At 37.7% G+C, this 9,626-nt stretch overlaps 1 protein-coding gene across 7 annotated transcripts in view; it reads right to left on the bottom strand.

The window, feature by feature from the left end:
- Nucleotides 1–9,626, bottom strand: part of PTPRR (protein tyrosine phosphatase receptor type R) — a 147,232-nt gene that overhangs the window by 102,763 nt on the left and 34,843 nt on the right. The gene's annotated exons all lie outside the window — the stretch shown is intronic.

The raw sequence follows: 9,626 nt of genomic DNA on the forward strand, positions 1-9,626 counted from the left end.
ATACCTGAGTGCATCATAGCACTCAGACAGGGTATTTTTAATTTTTAGGATTGTCTTATGAAACATAAAACCCTGTCCCTGTCAGGGAGAAACTTAACTACTCCCTGTCTTTATCTCTTGTTACAATGATCCCTACTCTTCCAGACTTACCTAGTATTCTAATGACACTGGGAAACATCATTTCCCTGTATATTCCCTCTCCTCTGTCTGCTGCATAATTGTACCTTTCCCTGCAAGTGGGAGACAAAAGTACCTCTGTGCCAATTAGCTTCTCAGACATTTTTAGGTAAGGGAATCAAGCCTAACTGCAACACACAGTGACAGCTGGGTCGTGGCAAGTCAAGTCACATCCTAAATAGGATGCAAGGTAACTAACCGATGGGTTTATCCAGGTTATCTGCTGTTGAACACGCAGACAGGCACTCTAATAGTAAACCTATCTCTCTGCAGCATCTCATCATAGCTCTCCAGAGCTTGGTGAAGAAACTGTTTTTTGATGGCAATGGAAATGTGTGTTAGAGCATTTATCCATATTATTTATTTTACTAAAGAGCCCTAGGAAATAAACTATTCACAGGTTTATATGAATAATCCTGTCACTGTTATGAAGGGATCACTGTTAAAAGTTCCTTGCCTTCAAAATGTTTTATCACAGCTCTTGACTCATGCAAATTTAGAGTGCTTGGAAAGGCTTAAATCCTTCCTTTATACTCTCAGTAGGAATTGGGTTTAGAAACTACTGTTATAATAAAATTCAAATTGTTTGTTGAAGGAGTGGCAGTTTAAGACCACTCTCTCAGAGCTGGAAGATGTGAAGGGTAATCACAGCCACTTGTTTCTCATCTACATACCTTTTCCTCACCATCATCTCAAACATGGTATAATTACAGTGAGTGCCTGATGTTTCCTTCTGCACGGGATCACCTTTCCCGTTACTGACAGTAACCAAACTCATAACATACGGTCACTAGTTCCTTTGCATTCTCTTCTGCTTTTTGAAGCTGTTGGTTCTGGGAGAGCCAGAAGGCCACAAGCAAGCCAGGACATGGGCATCCTCCCTTAAAGCAAGGTTTCTTTCTGTCTAACACTCTCGGGCACAGCATGTATTATATGCCAAAGCAGAAAAGCTGGTGACTTTTGCTTCTCCACTTTTCATTTTATTCTGTATCATCAGAGATGTTCCCATTACTCATTTAAACATCAGGTCTTCAAGACTAGAACTGATAGTTTTGTTAACAAGCAGAGTTCATTTCATTTCTTTTAATCTCTGCTAATACCTGCACCTTTCTCCTTACCACCCACATTCTCTGCAGGCTGGTGGGAGGATTGTCCTAGTCAGATGGGAGATATTGACCTATATCTCATCATGAATTCAGTTTCTCACCAGAGACTTGCTCTGCCATAAGAGAAAAGGGAATTCATTCACTAATGCAGGAAGCATTAGCATGTGCAGTTATATCATCTACAGAGAATGAACTTCATTAACACAACCAATATGGAACCACAAAACCTTTATAGAGCATCTGAGTTCCTTTTTTGGGGGTTTTTTTTTTTGTTTCCTTGTTTGTTTTTTTTTTATGAAACATTACCATTGATTTACTCTCCCAGATCTACTCCTTGTTACAGTCTGATGGCCAGCTTAAGTGTTTCATAAGAGGAAGAAAAATCTCAGAAGGTTTTATTTCTCTGAGGACCACATTTATTTGCAGATATTTTTTCCATTGTTTTTCCCTGTCTCTAATAATACTGCAGCACTTGTAATAAAGAAGACTGTATGTCTAATATAATCTTGTAAATAAGACATTATGCAGTTAACAATTAACTATTAATGGAAGTGAAGATTCAAGGTTTATTTGCTTTTTTTTCTTACTGTTTCTGTGCAGTTGTGCCAAATTTAGTAACAAGTGAGAACAGCTCAGCTCACGCTGGGAGGTTAAGACAAATTTTTAAATGTATGCAATACATGTTTTCCTGCTAAAGCAGACAGATTCAAATAATATTACATGCCCACTTGGGCTTTCTTTTCTCAGCAGGTAACATAACTCTTGCATCTTTCTATAGCTTCATAAAAAATTAAACCATTTTGCAGAAATACTTTCTCCAGCTCACTAGAGAACTGAGTGGGAAGAAGAATAGAGAAAACCACAGAAATTGTTTCAAGGTGATTCTTCATGTGGATCTCCTTGACTGTCTGCTTTCACATAGCTTTAGGATATACACGGGAGCACTGAAATAATTGCTTCCCAAATTGCTGTGAAAAAGGGATGCTGATAACACAGTGATGGGTGCAGAACAACACTTTTGAATAGGATGATACACAACATTTGATGGAAAGGACAGGCGGTGCCATCATGTCATGACTTGGGAGAATATTGGAAGATCTTCTAGTGATTTTCTATGGAATATATGGCAAAAATGGAAAGGCAGTACATGGTGGTACAACATGGTAGTGTAAGGCCTGAAAGAGATCCAAAATGAAGAACGTCTTTGAATGGAAATATAAATTAAAATCTTTATAGTTAAGCAGCTTTTTCACAGGGGTAAATGGGAAAGACTGGATTTCTCTAGCATGGCCTGCTGTGGTGTCAGAGAAGGAAGCAGCAAGTTTCCTCAGAAAAGTCCTCTGGAGAGAGGACAGAGGGAACCTAATGAGTGACCTTTGGAAAAGGAGGATGTGGATGGATTGGGAGCCTCCATTCACCTACTGGTCTCTCTCAGCTGTCAATCTGTGTGGTGAAGTAGAAGGTCAAGAAATTTTGTATTAATCATTAGGGAAGCAGTATAGTTGAGTCATATGAATAAATTAAGAAGAAATACTACTTGAGATAGCCACTATTCTCTTTCCTCCTCCTTCATTCCCCATCTAGGGATGAAATGAGTAGAAAAGAGATGGGAGATGAGACAGCATAAAAAACCCAAAACCAAACAACAATAAACAATTAAATTTAACCTCAGAAGGAAATGATAGAAAAGAACCACAAAGAAGTGACCTTCAGTCACCAATGCGTAATGCAAAAACAACTAATTAGAACTTCAGTAAAGAAGCCAAACAAGAAAATTTGTGTTCCTGAAGTGATAAATTTGGTGGTTTGCTTTCTCCCCCACCATAACTTCCTACCAGCACTGCCACATAGCTTCTTTCCTGCGATAGCTGTCCCAGGGCCAGTTCTCACCTATTTTGGGCAAGAAGACTTTCTGCTACTTTGAGGAAAATGTGCTGGCAAACCACACACATGGGAAAATTCTTTGGAGAACAGTTTCAAAATGGATGATAACACTGCATGATACCATGTGTGATACACACACGCAGGCATATGCATGCATACAAGAGACAAGAGCATACTAAATAGGGGCTGTATTGTTTTAAATTGTCACCTCTTTTCCCTAGAATGCTGTAAATTGTAGTTTCATAATTCCAGCATGCAGGTAGATACATGTTTCTCATACATACTGACTTTTTCTAATTATTCTATTCCATCCTGAAGTGACTGCTGTAAATCAGATACACACACACTTGTACAGTTAGAATTGGAAAGAAACCGCATGCTTTGAAAGCCTTAAATACATTTGGTATAATTTGTAAGCTAGAGAAACTCTAAAGTAGAGAGCACATTGTGTGAAGACTAGCTTTGATTCAAATTCTTTTATCCAGTAAGCAAGGCCAGGCCAGGAGTTAAACAAGATAATGTGACTTCCTCTGTTTCTGACAGTATTTTTCTCCCTGAAAGATACAAGTATTTTTAATTGAATCAATTTTTAAATTCTTACTATGTGGTTAGAAAATTTGAAACAGGATCATGAGGCCAATAAGAAAAAAACCAAAAATAATAATGAGAAGGCCTGTTAATCTGAAAAACACAGGTATACTTTTATGTTAAATCACAAATGTCTCTCCACTGCAAACTTTTTGCTCAAGGGATATTGACCTGAATCATTCACGTGAAGCCATCCTGCAGCACAATTCCCCAAGTACACGATCTGCCAGCGCACATTGCTCAGAGGCCACACTGTAGTCTCTGACTGTGACTGCAGAGCACTGCCCTGTCATCTGTAAAACCTCATGCTTGCACTGTCCTTCTTCACCTTGGTATTGCCACTGTAAGAATGTAAAGACAGCATGGCAGATACAATCAACAGTTCTTGGGAAAGGTAGAAACCTCCAGGAGCAGTTGGGAGACCTAGAACCTCACTGGCTTCTCCACAACTGACTCTGCAAGAGCTATAATCTAAAGTGTTTTTTCTTGTAGCTTGCTTGCTTGCTTTCATTTGAGAAAGCACACAATGTCTAGTATTTGAAAGTGACAATAATTTCTTCCTAATGGAGATTTAATTTTTCTTCCTTAACTATGGATCATCTCCATACAATATCCTTACATCAAATAAGCAACAATGCACAATAGTACAAATGAAACGTGGAATTTCCTTTTGCCCAGCTGATTTAGGTGATGGAGCTGGTGATCAATAGACTGTTGGCATTGGCATTTGTAACCTCTCAGAAGTGCAGCTTGGTACCTGGCAGCTTTGGGATGCTTTTGAGATCACTGCAAATGGAACAGCTCCTAAACTTTTCCAAATCATGATTGTAATCCACAACAACAAAAAAGCCATCAGCCCCAGAAGAGCTGGATGACATATCTCTCTAAAAGTTTTCTCTGAAAAATAACCTAGTCTTACTTTTATACTAAAGGAAACAACATTTGAAAGTTTTTAATGTGAAATTTATAAGTAAAAAAACCCTCATCAAATTGGCAAACTTGACCTTATTCCAGCTGGAATTCCTACATTGATTTAGTTTTGGAAAACAAAACCTGTGGTACATCTTTTTTCCCCCTCTAATTCTTCATCTCCAGTCCAAGTTTTTTTGCCATCAACTGGAATAGAAGAAATTATTTCAAGCTTTGCTATTTATTTTCATTCCCTTTCCAGTTTTCCTATTTTTTAATTTGTGCTTTGCATTTTTTTGTTATTGCTTAACTTATCCAAATCTTTTCAAGTTTTTAAGACTTAAGACTTAAGTAATTAATTACAGAATGTAAAAGGCAAAAAAGATTAATAAAACACAATCCTGAAAAAAGCACAGGTACAATTAATTCTACTGAATGACATAATAGCAAAAGAGAAAATCAAAAGAATGGTAAAATTGGTGTGTGGGTCTGCGTGTGTGTGTGTGTTAAAAGTAAGTTAAAGTAACTTTTGATCTAACAAATATAATTTTCTATAGAATATCCACAATGTTGGACAAAAATAGAAGAAAAAAATGTCAAAGGTTTTCCGTAAAAAATAATAAAAAAAAAAATAGAAAAAGAAAGATACATAGGAGTTTAAAAGCATGTCCCATTACCTTTATAATTAATATATTTTGCAAGAGAACTGTTAAAATTTATAATCACTACTGCTTACAGAGTTTCTCTGGTTTAGGATGATTATGTGCAGCGTTAATCACCAATGTCTGCAAAATACTGAAAGACAAGTAATAACATGAATAGAGTCTTACCAATCAGCTCTTTCACATAGCCATCTCTTTTCCAAGAAAACATATTGGAGATGTTGTGAGCTTTCTGATATAAAGATACTAAGGATGAGGAGAAGGATTTCCTTGCCTCTGTAAGCCTAAAAGAAATATGCTTTGACCTCCCCGATCTGCCGTGTTAGCTGTAGTAGAATTCAGTGCTGAACAGTCTGTTATTCCAACAGCTTCAAACTGAGCACCATGCATTAATTATGAATTTTAGATTTTGATTGGCAGAACTGAAAAATTAATTTGTTAAAACAGATGGCAGCCTGTAATTTCATGCCCTGCTTTTGCCCTACCTGCAACATATGCATGCAGCACCTCCTCTGCAAATTAAGCCTTTCACTCAAAAAAATAATAAACATATTTATAGTCTGATTCACAGTTTTACCAATAGTTTCACTAAAATGCTTTCCTTAAATTATCATAGAAGCAAATGTAGACTTGTTTCTACTAGAGGCATATCTTATCACGTCAGATTTTTTAGAGTTATATTTAATGCCAATGTTTTTGTAAGAGATGGATTCATGACAAATTATCCATCTTCATTAGGTAAAGTCAGGCCAAACCTACTGAACGTGTTATCTGTGACATAATGCCAACAAGCCTGTTATTGTGATTTTCATTTTAAGTGTTACAGCTTTAATATAAAATGTCTATTCCTTGGATCTTTCACAGTACCTAGTAGTAAAAGAAATGAGTTTCCTAAAACTGATTCTAATGCAAACCCTGTGCAATTTTGCTCAGATTTAAACATACAATTGATTTCTAAATGTTTGTAGTGAAAACCAGCCTATGCTTTTAGCTGTGGACTAAGAATTCTCTGATTTCAGATAACAGAATTAGGAAAACGCCTACCATATTTCTGGATCAAGTTTCTTGCTATTGAACTCAACCATGTCATATAAACTCACTGTAAACCAAAACTATAAGAAGAACCCAGAAAACTAGGCAATATAATCAATACCTTTTCTCCATGAATCTCGGGGACTACAGATTTTTCTTGCTGTTAGTGTGAGAAAATTCACTTAGGAAGCACCTTTTCAGACATATTTGCATACTGTTTTTAATTTTTTGAAGGCTTTTTCCTTTCTAAAGTCATTACTGTTATATTTGAGAAATTCATAAACAGTTAATGTATATTTGCAGCTGCCTCTGTATGTGGCAAAATTAAATAATATCGTGTCTCAGTGGAGGGGGAAACTGAGGCATAAACAGCCAGGTCATGCATAAAATCTGAGCTGGCGATGGTGACCAAACTGAGATCACTGTGGACAGTGACATGGTTTAAATCCCATTTCACATCAGAAGGACTTACTCCCAGAGCGCTGGGGAAGGACTTTGCTTGCTTGTTTACACTTAGCCCGTTTCTACACCCAATACAGTATGGGAGTTATTGTACCCTTTATTCCCTCTTTCTAGTAATTTAGGGATTAGGGATGCAATCCAAAGTGAGAAAGATGCGGCTTTAATACTCCCCCTTTTACAAGGAGACTTCAAACCACATTTCCCCAAGAATGAGTCTTGTGTAACAGGCCCTCAGTTTTTGGATTTCCAGCATTCCCTATCCATCCTTTTGAAGCCATTTCAGAGTATATACAAGAGGTCCAGATATTTGAGAGAAGAGATAGAGAACAAAAGTGACCGTAACTCTGCAATTTAGTGACTGCTTTAGGCACAGAAGGAGGCAAGTCCTGGACTCTGTTCCCTGGTTTTTATCCAGTAAATATTTAATCATACCAGTATTTGGTATTTTTTACATAGTTACTAACAATTAGCAATTCTTTCTTAGAAAATAATAACCAAACACATACAAATAGTAATAATTTTTAAATTACAAGCAATAAAGCAATATCTTCTAATGAGTACCTCATCTCATTTTAAGCAGAAGTTCCTGAAACTAATTCCATTCCATCTTTTAATGTTTAATACATTTCAGAGAATTGAGAATTAATTTTCTTCTTATTCATGATTAATAAACATATACTATTATGCATATATATATAATATGCACAAAATTTGATATCCTGTTTATGATAAAGGCCTTATGTTGCTAACTATTTTATGATCTTGCATCTCAGAGGACATTCAGTAGCAACATTCACACTTGTGCTGAAGGACCAGAAGAAAAGAGGTTTTATGGCCACATGGTCCCTTCCTGCGCATCCAATACCCGCAGGTGCCACCTGCTGAGTCAGCATTTTGAGGTGCAGTGAATAAAAACCCAAACAGCTTCCTGAAACTTAGAAGTTAACCACAGCTATGGCTACTATGTGACGATGGCCACACTGCTTCCAATACCTCATCTGTCTCATTTACAGCTAGCTATTTGCAATACACACCGTAATTGTGCCCTTATTAGCTATTCCGGCTTTTAAGGGGGCTATGTGATCAAGCCAGCAAGCAGGTGCTCATGAAAATGATCTTAATAGAGGCTGAAAACATGGAGGTGCTTGGCTAAAATATCTGTGAGTGCAGTAGTTTCTTAAACATGAGCACACCTTGACAGATTTAGAGTTGTAGTCAGAAGAAATGGTGTTGGGAAGCTACCCTGCTCCAAAGGCAGTAGGATCTGGGGCAGAGCTCTGACTGTCTCAGAAGATCATTCTTCTCCCAAGCTCCTTCCCAGAACTGAATCAAGCAAGCTGTTTGACAAGGCCATGGATATCCAAGTAAACTACTGTTCTCCTATGTGCCACCCTTTCTGGTACCACTTCTGTCACAGGTATTTCACCTCTATTATTGTAACAAAAGGAGCACAACTAAAAGGAAAAGGTTAAAATTGATGTATGTGGGAGTTCAGCTTGAATGAGTGCTACAGGATTAGACAGATGCACTTTTGTTTTATTTCATGTTATTATGTGACATGACAAGTCATAGAAAGAAAAGCAATTAAAGAACCAGGAACATTTTGTTCATTTCAGCTACTGTGCTGAAGGAAAGGCTTTTCCTGGATCTCTGCCTCTGTGAATATCACATCTATCCTGGACCACGATCCAAATGTTATGAGAAATAACTAAAACACTAAGTTAGGAGAATTGCCTTTTTCATTGTGTAAACCTTCAAGCACCGTTTTGCAAAACTCATGCACAAATGCTCTAAAATACCAGGATGCTATTTAATAGATTTAATATTGTTTGTCATTGATGGAGCCAAGCCAAATGTAAACAGATTAGTTCACTGAACATCAGGCATTAGGTTTGTCCTCAAAAAAGCACATCATGAGTGCTATTAGCCCTTATGGGAAGAAAGAAAGGACAAAACAAGAAATGAAGGATAGTTGCATTCTGGGCCGCTCTAGCGGTCTGGAGACTCTGGCAGGGAGCTCTCAGGAAGAGCTCAGCATCGCACTGACCAACAGCAAGTACTGTAGAAGTACTGTAGAAGTCAAAAAGGTATTCTGTAACTACAGATACAATCCTGACAGCTATTCAAAACAAAAAAAATGTAGCTGTCCATGCTCACTGAAATCCGAGAGCTTCAAGGTGACATAGTCGTGGTCATATTCATAAGACTCAAAATGACAACATATAAGGAGACAGAGCTCGCTCCATCCCTTCTACGTTCCTCATTCATCTGCTGTGCTGCAGTATTACACTCACTGTTGGCCTGTAGCTTTCATTTTCCTATGCATTGAGATCTCAGTGCTGTCTGGGCAGAAACTACCAGTGAACTAGATCCTTTTCTTTTATCAACAAAGTAGAAATGAGCACAGTACCATGTCCTGTGCAGCTATTTATCTAAGGCATGTTCAGTCTGAGCAAGTGTCCATGGGATGGGACCTTTGGCTCCCTCCCCTCAGTGAGACACAGGCAAAGAGAAGATCCACTGTTTGAATGGATCCCCAGAGACACAGACTAGACGTGGCTAGAACTTGGGACAGAAACACTTACTTGCCCAAAGTATGCACAGCTATTTTCCATACACCTACATATTGTAATCCACACCAAGGCAATAGAAAAACATACAGGCATGGAGGTACACTAAGCATGAAAGAAAGGAATTAAAAAATTATGTATTATCGAAGACCTGTTTCCCATTGTACAGCATCATATAGATAATACTCAAGAGCTGCTAAACTGTCCCACATTTTTTCTAGCCATGTTTTGATGTT

Source organism: Falco punctatus (assembly GCF_963210335.1).
Source record: "Falco punctatus genome assembly, chromosome: 6".
Lineage (NCBI taxonomy): Eukaryota > Metazoa > Chordata > Aves > Falconiformes > Falconidae > Falco > Falco punctatus.